We start from the raw sequence: 17,460 nt of genomic DNA, 5'->3' as shown, positions 1-17,460 counted from the left end.
AAGTCCTCTAAATATTTTATACTGTTAAAAATATATACAGGCTGAAGGTTAAAGTCCTTAAAATAACAAAGAAAGAAAGAGAGTAGTTGGGTATGGTGGCACAGACCTTTAATTCCAACATTTGGAAGACAGAGGCAGGCAGACCTCTGTGAGTTCAAGGTATGGTGGCATGTGCCTTTAATCCCAATGCTTGGGAGGCAGAGACATACAGACATCTGTGAATTCAATGTGTGGTGGCGCTCACCTTTAATCCCAGCACTTAGGAGGCAGAAGCAGTTGGATCTCTGTGAGTTCAAATACAGCCTGGTCTACAGAGGGAGTTCCAGGACAGCCAAATATATAAAGAGAACATGTCTCAAGAGGTAAAAGTAAAATAAAAGAAATTGAGGTTAAAGTAAAGTCACAAAAAGATGAGAAATACACAGAGAATCTTGATACTGTATGTTGTTAGGCTCTCTTTGAATTGTTTGAATGCTGAGGGTGGAGCAACTGCTGCTAAAAGATAGTGGCTTATAAATATTGCTGACTTAATATAAGATAGGTATTATGAAAATACCTGGACTTCACAATTGAAGTCAAAAAGTATGTTACTTTGGAGAAGAGATTTTGCTTTTGTTTCTCCAAGAAATGAGAGTCTGTGGATTCATTCTAATTTAAGAAAAATCAGGTTTGATCAAGGAAGATCTCCTGGGAAATCTGCAGTAGGAACGGATGGCCAAAGATATCTGAGTTCTATATCCAGAACAAATACAAGACTGATGCTTGAGATGATTAAGTCTCAGAGGATACTGCAGTCAGGACTTGACCATAACTCTAAATTTTCTTTAGGTCCCCATAAGATTATCAGCATCCCCAAATAACAGGAAGTAACCTGGAAAACAATGCCCACATTCAAAAAAAAATCAACTATGGATGTTCCTGTTTTTTTTTTTTTTAAAAAAAAAAGAGGAGGAAGTACTGAGGGACAATTCTGTACTCTGTCAATTATGTTTGAAAAAATGCTGATTGGCCAGTAGCCAGGCAGGAAGTATAGGAGGAACAACCAGACAGGAAGTAGAGGCGGATCAATGAGAACAGGAGAATTCTGGGAAGAAGGAAGCCCATTCCTCCTCAGTCCTGTCCAGATACCGAAGAAACAGGATATCATCTGCCATGCTGAAAAAGGTACTGAGCCATGTGGCTAACATGTACTAGAATAATGGGCTAATATAAGTTATAAGAGTTAATAAGAAGCCTGAGCAAATGGGCCAGTCAGTTAATAAGTAAATTAGACCTCCGATTTTCTCTGAGGCCAAATGGCTGTGGAAAACAGGAAGGACAGAAACCCCAACAAGCAGGTCATCATGTTACAATCTGGGTATAGCTACATGACTGTCATTTACCGGCAAGATTCTAACTAGCGTCTGTCTCAGGCAAAAGATCCATGGCTTCTCTCAGTCTGCCCTTCTTCCCAGCATCCAGTTCTGTCTTCTCTACCTACCTAAGTTCTGCCCTATCAGGACAAAAGCAGTTTCTTTATTCATTTAGCCAAGGAAAGCCACACATGAACAGGAACCCCCTTACATCAATACAGGATATGAGCTATTGTAACTTTCATCCTTAAAAGTACTAGGAGTTAAGAAGTTCCTAATCTTTTTCTTCTAAGCACTTGGTTGGTTGTTCAAATAAACCACATTCAAAGAGTTCTTAAGGGCTGGCTCAGTTGGGAAAGACTGTTAGGTAAGTGACCCAGTATCATTTTATTGGCCCAGTCAGCAGAGAAGTCTTATGCAACAGGAAAAATCAGGGTGGCATCTCTAAGCCCCATTGAAAAGTTCTTACCTCAGTGTACATAAGAAGGGATCCCAGGGTCAGGTTGTGTCCCTGAGAGGGATGGGTTACTTGCCCACTTGACAGTGGTTCAGTGAACTTACTCTCTGTGTTGTTCTTTATGCACTTGATACAAAAACACAGCCAATACTTAAACCCAGAACTGATTATAGTTTCATTTTCCCAGAAAAATAATGTTGAGAATATGTTGAAGATAAGGCAATTATCTCCTCTTGATTACACCAGAGTCTGGTGAAACCACACCTAAAGGCACAGGAGCCTCAATACTGAGGATATCTGGAACCCATGTCGGTACATAACTTTAATCCCAGAACTCAATGAGGAGAAAGGGAACATGTCTGTGAGTTCAGGGCCAACTGAGTCTACATGATGAGTTTCAGACTAGACACAATGCCAGCCACTCAATCTCTGTGAGTGTTAGCTTCCTCCTGTCTAAAATGTAAGAGGTGTACATGTCTTACAGTGATTGTGGCAGGATTGCATCCACACGTGTTACCAGTTGTGCTGATATACACCAGCAAGGCATGCTGGAGTGGGAGGCAGGAAGCTCAGAAGTCCATGCACGTTTGAATTTTAGTTATCTTAGGACTTGTCTGTGGCAATTCTACAGAAATGGTTCTTTGCATTGTTGCTCTCACAGATCCTATCAGCCTAGCTACTTGAATACATTAGAAAAATAAAAGTGCTGGTATGTATGTGTGTGTGTGTGTGTGTGTGTGTGTGTGTGTGTGCCTGTGCATCTGTGCATTTGTTTATCATTAGTAGTCTGACATAAAAGGAACCAGTGCTGGCTCGTTTTATGTCAACTTGACACAAGCTACAGTCATCTGAGAAGAGGAAGCCTCAATTGAAAAAATTCCTCAAAGAATTTTTCAGGCTGGAGTCAAGACTGTAGGGCATTTTCTTAATTAGTAAATGATGTGAGAGGGCCAAGCCTATTATGGGTAGTGCCACCCTGGGTCAGTGGTCATGGATTCCTTCAGGAAGCAGACTCAGCAAGTAGTGAGGAGCAAGCCACTAAACATCACTTCTTTTGGGCCTCTGCTCCAGTTCCTGCCTCCAAGTTCCTGCCCTGCTTGAGCTCTTGCCTTACCTGCTCTTGATGATGAACTAAGATATGGAAATGTAAGTGAAATGAACCCTTTCTTGCTCAAGTTGCTTTTCACCATGGCGTTTCATCAAAGCCATAGTAACCCTCACTAAAACAGACTCTAAAGTGCTTCCCAATATGGACCATCTCCCAGGTAATTTGAAGGTTTCGTCTTCCCCCAAAGTCATATTCCCAGAGCCCTCCAGTCACTGTCTCTACTTCACACACCACAGCTGCTTTCCTGACATTCCCTTTCACCCACATCCTGGGAGTTTTCTTTTAATTAGAAGTATTTTTTCTAATGCTGATGCAATATTTTGAAACTACCACGCACATTGTAAGCGTGGAACTTTGGCTGGACCCCAAGACCAGAGTTAATGATACACCTTAAGGTCACTGGAGACTTAAGACTGCTGGCCTACTGTGTACTCAGACTGTTTGCTCTCCCTGCCTTGAAGAGAACAACGTTGCAACTGACCTAACTTGCCTTGGATTTCCCATATAATCAACTTTTACAACCTAAGCTCATGCAGATCTTGTCTTTAACTATGTACTTTTCCATGCCCCTGCCCCAGAACAATGCATGTGTAAAGAAAGCATTTGCTGAAAGAGGCAATTATAGAGGTTGAGAACAACCTTCTAAAATCTATTGTAGATCAGAAACATCCATTTAAGGATATTGGCAGATAAACAATGATGTTTGAAGTACTGCTTGTTCAGTGGGTCATTTGGAATCAGTTAGAGCCAATAGCTTGCTCCCTTGTTTTTTTTTTTTTTAAAAAAAACTCTGTTAAAGATTTCTGTAAAGTTTTCCATTCATTCCCTATGTGATGTTCTTTGTGCTGTTCATTAAAGACAGAACAAAGCCTTCTGTGAGGAACAGACACACACAGTCACAGGCAGACAAACATACATGACACACAGGAGACAGAGTCACACAAACACGGACGGGGACAGACAGATTCACAAATACAGATCCACAGAGGACAGAAGACACAGAAAGCCAGGGATAAATATTCATAGACATAGGACAAAATATGCAAAATTTGGGAATTCAAATCTGAATAACCAGAGGACAGAAGACACAGGAAGCAGGAAATTCAAACCCAAACTTGCTCTTGGTGAAATGAGCACGAGGGGGCATGCTTGCATTTCTTTTCTTATTGAGACACTGATGTATCATTGGTAACTTGGAGCTAATCACTAATGTTTGTAATGCACGAATCCAGCCTCTCATGTTAGAAACTCTGGTTCCTAGGTCCTCTAACCACTCCTTTCTCTAATGGAGCAAAGACTTCACTGACTTCTCTGCTATTCTAAAGTTTTGTGATGATGTACCTCCACGTGTCACACAGTCAATGCACTGGGTATTGAGTGGACTCCAAGTGGAAGCAATTCCTTTGTGAGAAAACTCTTTTTTTATGTCTTTGATTATTCCACCTGTGTTTTATCATGTTCTACTTTTGGAAATTCATAGGTTGTTTTGACCCTCTAATTCTCCTATTTGGATCTCTTTTCCTCCTTTTTGTACTGTATCCTGAGAACTTGATATAAATGTATCCTCTACTGAATTTAAATAAAGCAAAACAAACAAATCCTTCTTCTATTGTAGTTTGAATTTTGCAGAACAAGTTCTTGTTTTTAGAATGATCAATTTTGTTTCCAGGATCAGCATATATTTTATGGAAATAGTACATCTATGTGTCTCGCGAAGAACATTGATCTCTAAGTTATTCATGTCTCATTTCTAATTCTTCCAAGTTCCTTGTTTCTGTGTATCTCTTTTGCCAAAGGTTTTTGTCTAATGCATCGCTATTCTAAATAATTTACTTGCATTTCAAAGTACAAACTCTGTGTGTGTGTGTGTGTGTGTGTGTGTGTGTGTGTGTTGGGGCAGTTATAGATTGGTGCATCTTACTTAGCCATTTCTTTGGAAGACCCTAAAATTTAGTATCTATAGGTCCTTTTTCCTAGGCTAATCAAGTTCCACTGTTGGAAATCTTCCAATGCTTTGTCCTAGGGATACATGTCTATCTACTAGCATTAAAGTTGATAGGCAAGGTGACTGTCAGAGGGTGTATTGAATCATGCCAGTCATCAGCTAGTCAGTATCATAATATTCATCATTATCATTCTCAGCATTCATTGAGGAGTTACTTGACCAAACACAAACATGCATGTATATAAGTATGTTCTTTAAATCATTGTTTAATATGGGAAAAGTTTAAAACACTCTATATGTCCAAAATGAAAGATTAATTATAAAGCCCATGGTATATTGCCACACTAAGATAGTGGGTAGACATTAAAAACAGCCTAACAGCTTTGGTTACTGGAATTGGATACCTCCCCAAGAGCTACTTGACTTTCCATTTCAACTGAACTGATCTTACCTTCAGCAATATTCCAAACACACCCCAAAGTTGTAGTAGAAGAGAATAGAGGATGCCCATTGAGAATTGTAATGATGGGGAAGATAGACAATCTCTATCCCCACCTCCCTTCTCTTTCCCAAAGGAAGGCCATGATGCCCTAGCAATTGTCTAACAACTCAACTGAAGTACCTCTGTTGTAAAAGCATCTCCACTGTGGCCAGTTTCAAACCACCTATGTGACAGTGCACTAATGTATTTTCTGACATGTTCTCAAGTGGCTTCCATGAGTCCATGAGTTGTGGTGAGTTTACTTCAGTGCACCACTGGAAAAGAGGCCCTAGAATAGGACAGCAGTTAGACATGCAACTCAGCCACCCTGTTGGAGCACTACAATGATTAGACACATGCTAAGCCACTAGTTCTGTGCTGCAGAATGGCCATTTACCCTTTGTGGGATAGAGAACTCTAGAAAGGAGGGAATGATGGGATTGTAAGCTAAAGAAGAAGCAAATGCTTCTTGAGTTTCTTTTTATTTTTTAAAGATTTTTTTTTTACTGTGCATTTAGCGTTCTGCCTGCATGTATGCCTACAGGCCAGAAGAGAGCACAGATCTCATTACTGATGGTTGTGAGCCACTATGTGGTTGCTGGGAATTGAACTCAGGACCTTTAGGAAAGCAGGTAGTGCTCTTAACCAATGAGCCATCTCTCCAGCCCAATTTTTGAGTTTCTTATCCCTAAAAGATATAGAAACCAAAATCTTGGTGGAGATGGGGAGCTTTGGTTTCCTCTCCTACCTCACCTATCATACAGAAAAGGCACAGAGTCTAACACAAAGAATCACAGCCATCAGAAGAATACGCAGCAGGGAAATACAAAGGACAGGGCACAATTTGAGGTATTATTCTCCACTGTGTCCCTCTGGAGCCAGCTCCATTGCAAATTTGATAAGAGGTGGAAAGCACGCCACTGGTCTTGCTCTTTTCTCCTTTGATTTCAAGGCCACAATGATAAAGGCCACCAGATCACAGAGAGAGAATAAGGAGGAGGACAGTTGTGAATCAAACAAGAAATTAAAGTTGGAAATCAGAGCTAAGCCTTATGAACCAGAACAGGGAGGTAGCGGGAATGGCCCACACCTTTAATTCCAGCTTGTGAGAGACTGAGTCTGGACGACTGCTGTAAATTTGAGGTCAGCTTCTGATTCAACATTGGAATCTGTGAACCAAAACACATAGCAACAGTAGCCAAAATAGACTTGTTTGATCATCTCGTGTACTACAGTATCATGAATCGGAGATAGCATCAATAAGTTTGCAGCCCCGTGGCAGAAAGAAGTATAACAGGCCTTTTGAACAGATGGAAAGGAAAATCATAGTGTATAGTTGTCTTGGAATGGCAAGTGCATAGCCATTTAGAAATTTTCTCATTTAATCCATGGCCATACTCTGAACATGCCTGATCCCAGAAAGTAAGCAAGGTCAAGCCTTACCAAGACTGCAATGTGAGACTCTTCTTCATTCTGCTTTCTGGAGGTTTGAATTTTGAATGTTAAACAGATTAACATATAAATGTCTACGTTAGTGAAGCAGACAAAGGTGATATAAGGAACAGACATGAAGACATAAAGTTCAAAGAAATGAATTTTCTGGTACATGCATAGTTTGTGGTAATGGAAGGTGTGGAAGCAAGCTGGCTTCAAGAATTCTCAGGGGACCATTCATGAGGACGGCTTCCTGGAGAGAAAAATGTCAGGGTCAGAAAGAGGCAGCAGCTGTAATGACTTTACCCCAGGAATTCTCTCTGCCTACGTGTTCCTTCGAATTTGCAGAGAGAACATGGAGAGAAACACAGTACAGAGTCTTAAAGTGGGAAATGGAAAAAGGATTGAAGTAATACAGGAAAAGTACAATGTCTTATTAATCTTCATGAGTAACTAGAAAGCTTGGTCTGAAAAGAGGAACAATGTATTTCCACGGTGTGTCCCTGAGCCAGAAACAGCTTGGCCTCCTGGAATTCTTGATATATATCCTGGATTTTCTCAACACTCATATACAGGCATTGCTGGAAACAGCTTATTTAGCTTCAGTCACTGAAACAAATGATTTTACCTTTGACAATGGATCTAGGTATCAAGGTAAATATTCTATTTTTCTTTGAGATCACAGCTGTTTTTATTTGCTAAAACTGTGTCTGAGAAACATTCTTTCCTCAGACCTTGCCAAGTGAAGCGTGATACAGCAAAGTACATTTAAAAACAGTTTCTGAAAAGAACCATTTACTAGGTAACTCAATTACAACACTGTTATTGATCATAAAGTAGTGAACTGTACTGAAGGGAAAAAGCAGACATCCTCACATGTCCGCTCTCTGCCTGTCACAAAGGTTCAGAGAGAATACTTGGGGGAGCAAGAATCAGAACCGTCTTAGACCCATGTGCTCTGCAAGCATGGCTTCCATGTCCTGCATACTTTTGGTAATAGTGTGACAGGGAAGCCAGTCAGGAAAAACATTTTTAAAAAATCAACTAAGGCAGATTACAAATGATTTCCTTTCACAAAAGAACTAAAAATGTCTCCTCCATCTGTTTAAAAAACAAGATCAACTACAAGGTACTGCATTCCAGCAAACAGGTAGTCATTTGCAACCTTGACCTCTTAATCACGAGGGTTTGGAGAACCGACTTAAAGTCAGAGAAGCAGGTGGTTAAATACAAAATGTTTAAATGTTAACCCGTCATAAATATAAGACATTGACAAAAGTAGAGAATACTGGGCACAGAAATAAAGTTCTTCAGGAAAAAAAAAACCCATTGCTTAAGGTAACAGAGCTAAGCATTTTCCTACCTTGGATGGATTCTGATAATCATATCCCTAAAGACTGAGTATCTTCTGGCACATTTCCTTATCAATTGGACAATCACCTGTTCCAACACTAGTGTGTGAGCCTCCTCCCTCTCCCCAATGCCACCTCCATTAACATAGGGTGTAAGTAACATGTTCTTTTCACAAAAAAGTTCCAATTTCCCTCCACAGCTCTCTTCAGTGTTACTGAAAATAGCCTGCCGTTTTTTAACTTGTTCAACTAGATTTTCAGCACTAATAAATCTCAACATTATAAGCTGCATAAAATAAAAACAAAACACTGCAAACCATCACACTAGTAAGCAGATTATAAAAAAACATTTGAAATATTCAAGGAAAATCAGGATTTAGTACTTCCCCCTATGCTTTGAACACTGTAATCACCTAACATTATTACTGCATGAAGTTCAAAGTAGGCCTTAAAGACACAGTCTTTCTGCAATAAAGAAAAGTGCAAAGACACAAAATGAAATGTAAAGTCTTTTGCAAGAATAGATGTTTGGAGAGTGGTGAGGAAAAAGATTTTCATCCTTCATTGTACACCTGATACCTATATGAACAACACTAGTAATACATAATAGTCATGGACACGGTAAAATAAAAAGAAACTCCCACTAAAAATACTTGTATTCATCCTACAGAACCCAAGAGATAGGAGTGCTATTCGAAAGGATCCACATGCACGTCAAACGTGTGCATTCTGCTGAAGGCTAGAAATAGGAAGCTTGATTTCCAGTGTCTCCAAAGAGCTCAACATCTGCATTCATAACCAGCATCCTGCTTGGGTTACCTCTGACTTCAGTACATTGCAAACAAGTATTAAGTTTGGGGAGTTCAGGGAGGTACCCGTTGTCAGTAACTTCATGTTTAGAATGTGCTGCAGCTGTTTTTGAGCTATAAAAAATGAACACCCAAATATGGAACATTTTTACCAAGAGGAAAACGTATTTGCTTTTAGTTAATCAGGGCTATCCTGCAGATATGAAAACCATAGAAAGGTGACAAGGAGGCTCACAAATATAAAGGAATCCTGACTTTTACATGGACAAGCCTTTAAAAAAAATAAAAAAGTATTACATAAGTGTCATAAATAGTGAAATCTGCTTATGTTAAATAAATACGTGAAGCTTTGTTTGGACATTATTTCTTTGCAAAAGCAGTACATATTCTTTGTAAACAACTACCATATTTACAATTTCACTTCCTTGAAAGCCAGAGGAAAACATGAAAGAATGAGCTTTGAAATAATCTGTCCTGCTAAGGTGGTATCAGTGAGGGTAAGCAGATTTGGGTAAAGCAGTTTCTAGATACCCGGGCTAATCTGGGTAGTTAGCTCATTTGGTGAAAGGCCAGGGTTGTGCCTGTTCAATCCAGCTTCTCTTCTGGCCTGGCAGCTTTCTCCAGGGAACCAGCAAGGCTAGTCAAATCCCAATCAGTCTCAAAAGAAAAATGAGGCAAGAGTACTGGGGTTATCACAATCTAGTCTTACCACTAAAGAAGAACAAAAAAGTGCGTGTCCATACATGTGAGCCAGACATCTCGAATCTTCAAATATGGGCAACACAACTAGAATTGTATTTCAAATAACCCAATATGCCTCACTTTCAAAAAAAGATAATCTCTTAATTTATGAATATGTCTTTTTAATGTGGCATGTTGGACCTGCTAGATACAGCAATGAAATATTGCCAAGTGTGCACTAGTACCTTACCTGATAAATCTCGAAACCAAGAAAATCCGAGGCTGTTGCAAAAGCACACCCATCTGTACCAACTGAAATCCCTACTTTAAAATTGGTTTAGAAGTTTCCTTCCTCCACCTACTGTTTTTGAAGAGCAGATTGTAAAAGCCTCAATTTAACTTGTGCTAGGTGGTAGCGGTTTGATTTTTTTGAACCAAAGACAGCTCTGCCAAATTTGTTGATCTTCTGCTTCATCTATTCAATTCGAATACTGGGTTAAGCTGCTGTAGCTGTCACTGTAGAAAACCAATTCATGCCTATATCACTGTCATCATGAAAATGTTCCATTCTCCAGAATGGAATTTACACTGGTATGTCCATCATCCCCTAATCTGGAAGGTGAACAAGCTTTATTCAGAATGTGACTGAATTTGCGTCAATAACTGGGAACTGTATAGCTTTAATTAATCACTTACTAAACACATAATGGGACTTAGTCTTGAGTGGGAATTTTCTTCATGCCCCTCTTATGGCCTGGGAAACTTAATAAGAGGCCAACATGATAAAGGAGCCCTTGCTAAGGCAGACCTTATGGGAACAGAGGGAAAATGACAAGTGTACATGGTTAAATTATGAGCAACAGGTTAGCAAATTACCTGGAACTGAAATCAAATACTGAAGACCTAAAACGTCACGTCTGAAATATTCTTCCTATCCTGAAAGAGAAACAAGAGAAAAGACACGATTCCCTCAGAAAGCAATGAGTCGATTGAGGTTGTGACTTTATATTTAAGCACCACTCAAGAACATGGACACAAAGGAAACGATTTCTCTTTGCCCGTCAATATGCCAGCTATACAGCTTCGAGAGTTCTGTTCTCATTACACAACCCTTTCTCTGTTCCCAGAAGATAAGACAGCCCTGGGACAAATGGGACAGGTGGTATTTTCTGATAACCAGCGGTCGATGCAGTGGGCGTGGTACTCATGGGAGCAAGGTAGCTTACGAATTTTGTTGCCTTCCATGTATTCCGTAATGCAAATAGTACATGTCTTCAATGCGTCATTTTTACCAAAACTTCTCATTGCTAAGTTAGCAATCTGTTCTTTGGTGAGTCCTCTAGTTTGGTGGTTGTCATTAAAAGGGTAAAGTAGGGTTTCATACACCCCTGAGCTTCTTTGTGAACTTTCACGATTGGAACTGAAGCCGGGGTTGTAGCTGGAGCCAGCAGCAGAGCCGTTCCTACCAGAGCGCCCTCTTCCACTCCGTGGAAACTCACCAAAACCTGTCGTTCTCTGCCTTGATGGGGTTTGAAAAGGAACAGGTGCAGTTTCCCTTGATCCAGTATCGAAGAGTGTAAGAGTGGAAAACCTGTTAGTATTCACATAGGTTCTCTCATCTGCAGGTTCAAAAAATGTTAAGGTGCGTATAAAACCTCCACGACCACTATCATAAAGGACCATGGTGTTTGGGGCCTGGGACCTTGACCGAGTTCTGCTAGCTACGCTATCTCTCTGGTGGTATTCTCCCTGCAGAACTCTTCTGACTTGAAGGTCTGTGGTTGGAGGTCTTTGACCAGATCCTGCCGCTCCACCATTGGTACCCATGTCTGAAGAACTTGACCCTTGAGCGGCAGAATTTCTTGACCCAGAAGCTGCCAAAATATCTCTACCTAGCAACTCAGGTCCAGTTATCTGCTGTCTCAAAGTCCCATGGCGAGAGGTTCTAGAACTTCCCTCGATCTCATTTACCAAAGGGTGCACAAAAGTATGAGATGAGACACTACGATGAGATCTTCGTGGAATTTCATTTGCTGTGTGCAGAAGATACCTACTTCTTTCAGCTCTGGCTCTGGGTCTTCTCCCGTGTTCTGGTTTGTGGTTTCTTGCCCTGCTCCGACCTCTGGTGGATGGCACTTCTGTTAATGCTTCAGCAGAACTGCGTTCTGACCTAGGTGGTCTGGCAGATGATGTCTCAGATGCTGAATTTTCCATTGGCCTTTGGCTGCGGCTGTCCATGTTTTCTGCACTAAGATTTGTAGCAGACGGTTCATTTCCGTTCTCTGGGGTTTGTCTTCCATTATTAAGGATCACACGTGTCTCTAAACTGAATCTGAGATCACCACTGTGTGGATTAGTGTGGCCCACTGCGCTACAGGACTGATTTCTTCCCTGACCACTTCTTGTTGTATTGCCCATCTGTCGGACAGAGTTAGGATAATCTATTATGGAGTCCCCATTGGACACGTCATCTGAAGAGTCTCCAGGTCTATTATCATCTGAGCTCTGTGTCGGGGGCGGCCCCTCTTTGATTTGCTGTAGTCTTCTGAACCCCTCCTCCTCAGTACTTTGACCCGGGGTGCCTAGCAAATTGTTGTCTCTCATAAGTCGATAGTCTTCTCCGCTCAGATTATTTACAAATTGATAGAAAGCTTCTTTCCAATTCAATCGAATCAATTGCCTTCTGCGCTGTGCTGCAGATTGGTCATTTCTTTTATCGCTAGAATCTGAGTTTTCCATCTTGATGAACAAGTGGAGGATTTCTGTCTGTTATGACATAGGACTGAAATCCAATAAACCGGACTTTCAGTTTTCTTCACTAGGCTTCGGTGATCCGGCCAGGAGGGGACTGGCTGGGCTCTGTGGCCTCAGCTGCTGCCTTGGCTGCCTGAGCTCTGCCGCATGGCTGCCTCCTACTCCCTAGCCTGCCTCCGAATGGCAGGGCAAGACCTGCCTCTAGCCCAGGAGCTCCGCCCATTCTGACGTGTAGCAAAGCAGCCATTATCTTCCATTGTTTCCTAGCAGTGACAGAAATCGATTCAAGGTAAATTTTTTAAAGTCACCCCAAATTACCTATTGAATGGATTTCAGTTCCCCTTTCTCAGCTACTCCTCATGACTCAAGAAGTTCTACTTAGAAAGCAGATGATTCAGCCAAAGCTTACCAGGTGGGCCTGGGGAAGAGCGACTGGTAGTCCTACTCGTAGGACACACCCACTCTTCTTGCAAGGCTGGCATCACGCTGGGGAATTTAGTGAGACACTGACTGCTTCCTGATAGGCTGTCACCACACAGGATGTTCGTTGTGCCATTCCCCAGTGACAGTGGCTAGGTGCCATCATGAGAAGGAAGGTTGACCTTCACTCCTCTGGTGTCATGAGAACAAGGATTAAGTCATGGAGCCTGAAGACACCCGGCTACAGCCCTCGAGTGGGAGATAGCTGTATGGACTATTACAGAGAATGGGAAAGCAGATATGGACATGCTGATCCATTCAGATTGGCATCTGATTAGGGTGGTAAGGAAAAAGGTGGTTTTAGCCCAGCCCTCCATGGAAGGAACTGTTAGTGTCACCGGAGGTCAGCGGGAAGGTTGATTCTAGAGGTACCTGCTGGCCATGCGTTTCAGTACCAGCAGGATGGAAAACAGAAGCTCAGACCCATTGGAGCGCTTGATTTCCCCAGCCCCTTTCCTCCCACAGAGCGTTCACTGAGGGGTGATTTATGAAAATTAGCTTGTTTCTTTGTGTGTGTATAAATTCACTTTTTTCTTTGTGTATTTGTACACATTCACTTCTTTCTTGTGAGTGTGTGTACACATTTCTTTGCCATTATGGGTGTGTGGAGGTCTGAAGACAACTTACACAAAGTAGCTCTCAGGAACTGAATGGAGCTTTTCAGACTTAGTGGCATATGTAATTACCTGCTAAGTCATCTCTCTAGCCCTACAAGTAAAAATGTAAAACATCTGGCCTGCAGAGATGACTGCTCTTCCAGAGGGTTTGGCTTCAATTCTCAGCACCCACATGACAGCTCACATCTGTCCACTTCCAGAGGATCTAACAACTTGACACCAAAGCACAAAAAATAAATTTAAATAAATAATAAAAGACTTAAAACACCAAAAAGCTATTTAAGGAATGACATTCTGATATGAATTAGAAAAATTAATATTGTGAAAATGGTGATCTTACTAATAGCAATTGACAGATTCAGTGCAATCCCTATCAAAATTCGAATGTTATTCTTCACAGAATTGCTAAAGAACTTCCAAAAATCACAGAGAGACACAGAACATCACACGTGACCAGAGCTATTCTAAGGATGGCAATGCCGGATTTTGCTACACTACAGAACCATAGGGACAAAAACAGCATGCTACCAGCCCCAAAACAGAGACAAAACAAAAAAATAGAAAAGAGACTCAGAGTAAATCCACACTGGTACAGGTTTGCGTGTGTGTCTGAGACAGGATCACTTGCAGCTCAGGATGGTCTTGCCTTGAACTACTGATCCTCCTGCCACTATCTCCCAAGTCCTGGAATTGAGAAAGGTCATTTGACCTAATTGTTGACAAAGGTGACAAAAGTTCTCACTACAGAAAGCACCACTTTTTCAACAAATGGTGCTGAGAAAACTGTATGTTCTCCTGAAGAAGAATTAATCTAAGTGACTATCTCTCACCTTGTACAGAAGTCAATGAAGTCTGCCACAACGACCTTAATGGAAGGCTTTCAAATTTGAAACTGCTGGCCTGGAATGGGGAGAACACGTCATGATAGAGGAAAGACATGGAAAGGCCTTTCTGACAAGAGCTCCAGGGGCTCAGGAGGCAGAACCGACAGATTGGGTTTTATAAAACTGTAGACCTGCACAGCAAGGGGAACAGGCAGCAGAGCGGAGAGGCCATATACAGAAGGAAGGAATTTCTTGCTAGTTTTATACCTCACACTGAATTAATATACTCAAATATCAATATCCAAATCATCCAATCAATACATTAACCAATGAACTAACAAACGATTCTTAAATGAAGAAAGGAAAATATGGCTGATAAAGTTAGGAAAAATGTTCAAAATCCTTAGACAGCAGCAGGTCTGCAAGGTAAAACTATATTCAGATTCCATCTCACTCCAGTCAAAACGGCCACCAAAAAACAAAGCAGTTACATCACATGCTGGCAAGAATGTGAGAAAATGAAATCTGGTGGAGATGTCAACTAATCCAGCCCCTATGGAAAATAACAGTGCAGGTTCCTCAGAGCACTGACAATGGAACTGTCACATGATGTAGCTGCAGGACGGTTGGGAAAATCTGCAAAGGAATCTGAGCCATCCTGTTAGAGAGAGATGAGGGAACCCCTTTATTTTTGTGGCACTATTCACATAGACCACATTATGGCATCATCCTAGGTATTCATAAACAGAATAATGATTGAAGGAAATTTGTCATGTCATACAACCACACACACACACACAAACACAAGACCTAAAAGAGGGAGAGTAATTATTTGGAGAGAGAATGGGAACTAGCAGAGAAAGGAAACAGTACAAAAGGTCATCAACAAACTGCAATGATATGAGTATATGTAAATGTCATATTGGAACTCATTATTTCCTGTACTAAGTGAAAACTGTTAATTAAAAGATGTTCTATCTATAGTAAAAGCAATCAGCAGGAAAACAAAGTATTTTGTTTCCTCAAAAGCTGTATGTTGAATAGTCATTCCTACAAGGTCATCAAAGTCCTGCATCTGTGTCAGCCTATTTTGAATTTAATGCATCTTCAAGTGATGTTTGCCTGGCTATGTTTCTGAACTTGTGACAAAGTAGGATCCAATTGCTTAAAACTAACTGTCCTTAAATGGATCTCTATTTTGATTGCATCTCCAGACTAAATGTCTGTCTCTGGGTGTCTATGTCCTCCTGTCTCTCTCTGTGTGTTATAAGGTAAAGACAAAGCCCCTTCTGTCTTTTGTTTTGTTTTGTTTTTTGAGACTGAGTTTCTCCATAACTTTGGGCCCTGTCTTGAAACTAGCTCTTGAAGACCAGGCTGGCCCCGTGCTCAGAGAGATCTGCCTGACTCTGCCTCCTGAGTGCTGGGATTAAAGGTGTGTGCCACCACTGCCCGGCAGCTCTTCTTCTGTCTTCTTTGGCTCTTATGACTACAGAAGTGACCCTGAGAAACACAGCCTACCTTCTGAGTGAACTTTGCTCACATTTACCAATAGTGTTTTCTGACAAGCCAGATAATTATTCCAAGTATTCCCTTAATTTTAACAAAAATAAAGTGTCTTGTAGTTTCATATTTTTATCTAGGTTCTTAGGTCTTTGAGTTTGATGTTGTTTTAGCCCAGTACAATTACATTTTAATCCTGGCCTAGAATATTTGCCCAAAACACTCTTATAGCTGTAAGTTCTATGTTATTTATAACATGTACAACTGTAGAAATATGATTTGCACAATATTTGGGAGATACCTAAAAGGTATAACTTTCCATTAGAGAATTCTTCTCTGGGTGTAATATCCAGAGATCAGAGTTGTGAAAATCCAGCATTGTCTTCACTACGTTGCCTAAGCAGTTTACTATATTGCCAAGAATGGTGGTACATGCCTGTAGTACCAGCCCTAGGGAAATAGCCGCAAGAGGGTGGGAAGTTCAAGGCCAGCGTGAAACCCTGTGTCAGACAAACAGAAAGGACCTAAAGATGGAAAAGGCTGAGTGGGGCATCACACTGCTGTGATGTGACACTGGCGCATGATAAGTAGAGGTAGGAGAGCCAACAGTTCAAGGTCACCCTTGACTATTTAAAGTGTAATACTCCTTTAGTCCAAGGAAGATCCTGAAGCCGCAATCCCAGATAATCCCGATACTCATTAGTTCTTTGGTCTGAGGGGCCTTTTAAAGATCTCTTGACAGGAGGAATGACTTGGCCGGAAAGCAGTCCTGATTTAAGAAAGCAGAAGCAAAACTGAGAGTGGCAGCTCACATTCTTTAAACCTAGCATCTGAGAGACAGAGACAGGGCAAATCTCTGTGAGTTTAAGGCCAATCTGGTGAACAGAGTGAGCTTCACACAAGCCCGAACAGTGAGAACCTGTCTCAAAATTCAAACCAAACTAAAACAACAGAAAATGAAAACCCACCAAAATAACAGTGGCAAAAATAGACAAACCAGGGTCAAGTGTTCCCTATGGTTTTCACAGGATGGCTAAAGGGGAGAAAGACATATTATAGTCTAGGAATGGCCCCCAAAAGCCAGGCTTCTCAATAGCTGCCTAGTGGTAGGCTAACACGGGGAGGCAAACAATCATGGACAAGTAGCTGACCTTTTTCTGCATGTGCTCTGCTAGGAAACTCTGTCTTGCTGGATTCAGTAAAGTAACTAGCATGTTGGCAGAGTCTTTTGTTCCTTCACCCAGGAATCCTGTAATCTGATAGTCTCTTTGCTGCTCTTAATAAGATCATAGGGGCATGGCTTGTCTGGAGAAGGAAACTGAGCAGGGCCAGGTTGCTTAGAAGAGGTCCAGATGTAAGCTGTGGGTTCTAGCTCCCCGGAAAGACTTGTGCAGATAATAGAAGCCCTGGGTACTTCTCAGCACCTTGTTTCTTGTGACATTAAGTCAATCATTGTGCCTCCCTAGGCTTTTCAGTTGTAATTTTGAATTACATATGGTGAGGATTCAAAACTTTATTAGCATGCTCTTTTGATTTTGGATGACTAGCCACTATACATAGATTTGAATGCTATTGCTTCCCCATCCCATCCACAAAAAGTAGGAAATATTGCTATGTGTATCTTTTTTGGTTTTGTTTTGGTTTTGTTTTTTGAGACAGGTATGGA

At 41.1% G+C, this 17,460-nt stretch overlaps 1 pseudogene; it reads right to left on the bottom strand.

Moving 5' to 3' along the window:
- Positions 1-10,644: 10,644 nt before the first annotated feature.
- LOC148117286 (E3 ubiquitin-protein ligase RLIM pseudogene) lies at positions 10,645-12,527 on the bottom strand (annotated as a pseudogene).
- Between the last annotated feature and the right edge of the window lie 4,933 nt (positions 12,528-17,460).

Source organism: Myodes glareolus, chromosome X (genome assembly GCF_982192425.1).
Source record: "Myodes glareolus chromosome X, mMyoGla1.1, whole genome shotgun sequence".
Taxonomy (NCBI): domain Eukaryota; kingdom Metazoa; phylum Chordata; class Mammalia; order Rodentia; family Cricetidae; genus Myodes; species Myodes glareolus.
The sequence above is the reverse complement of the archived record's forward strand: the minus strand, read 5'-3'. Positions and strand labels throughout refer to the sequence as shown.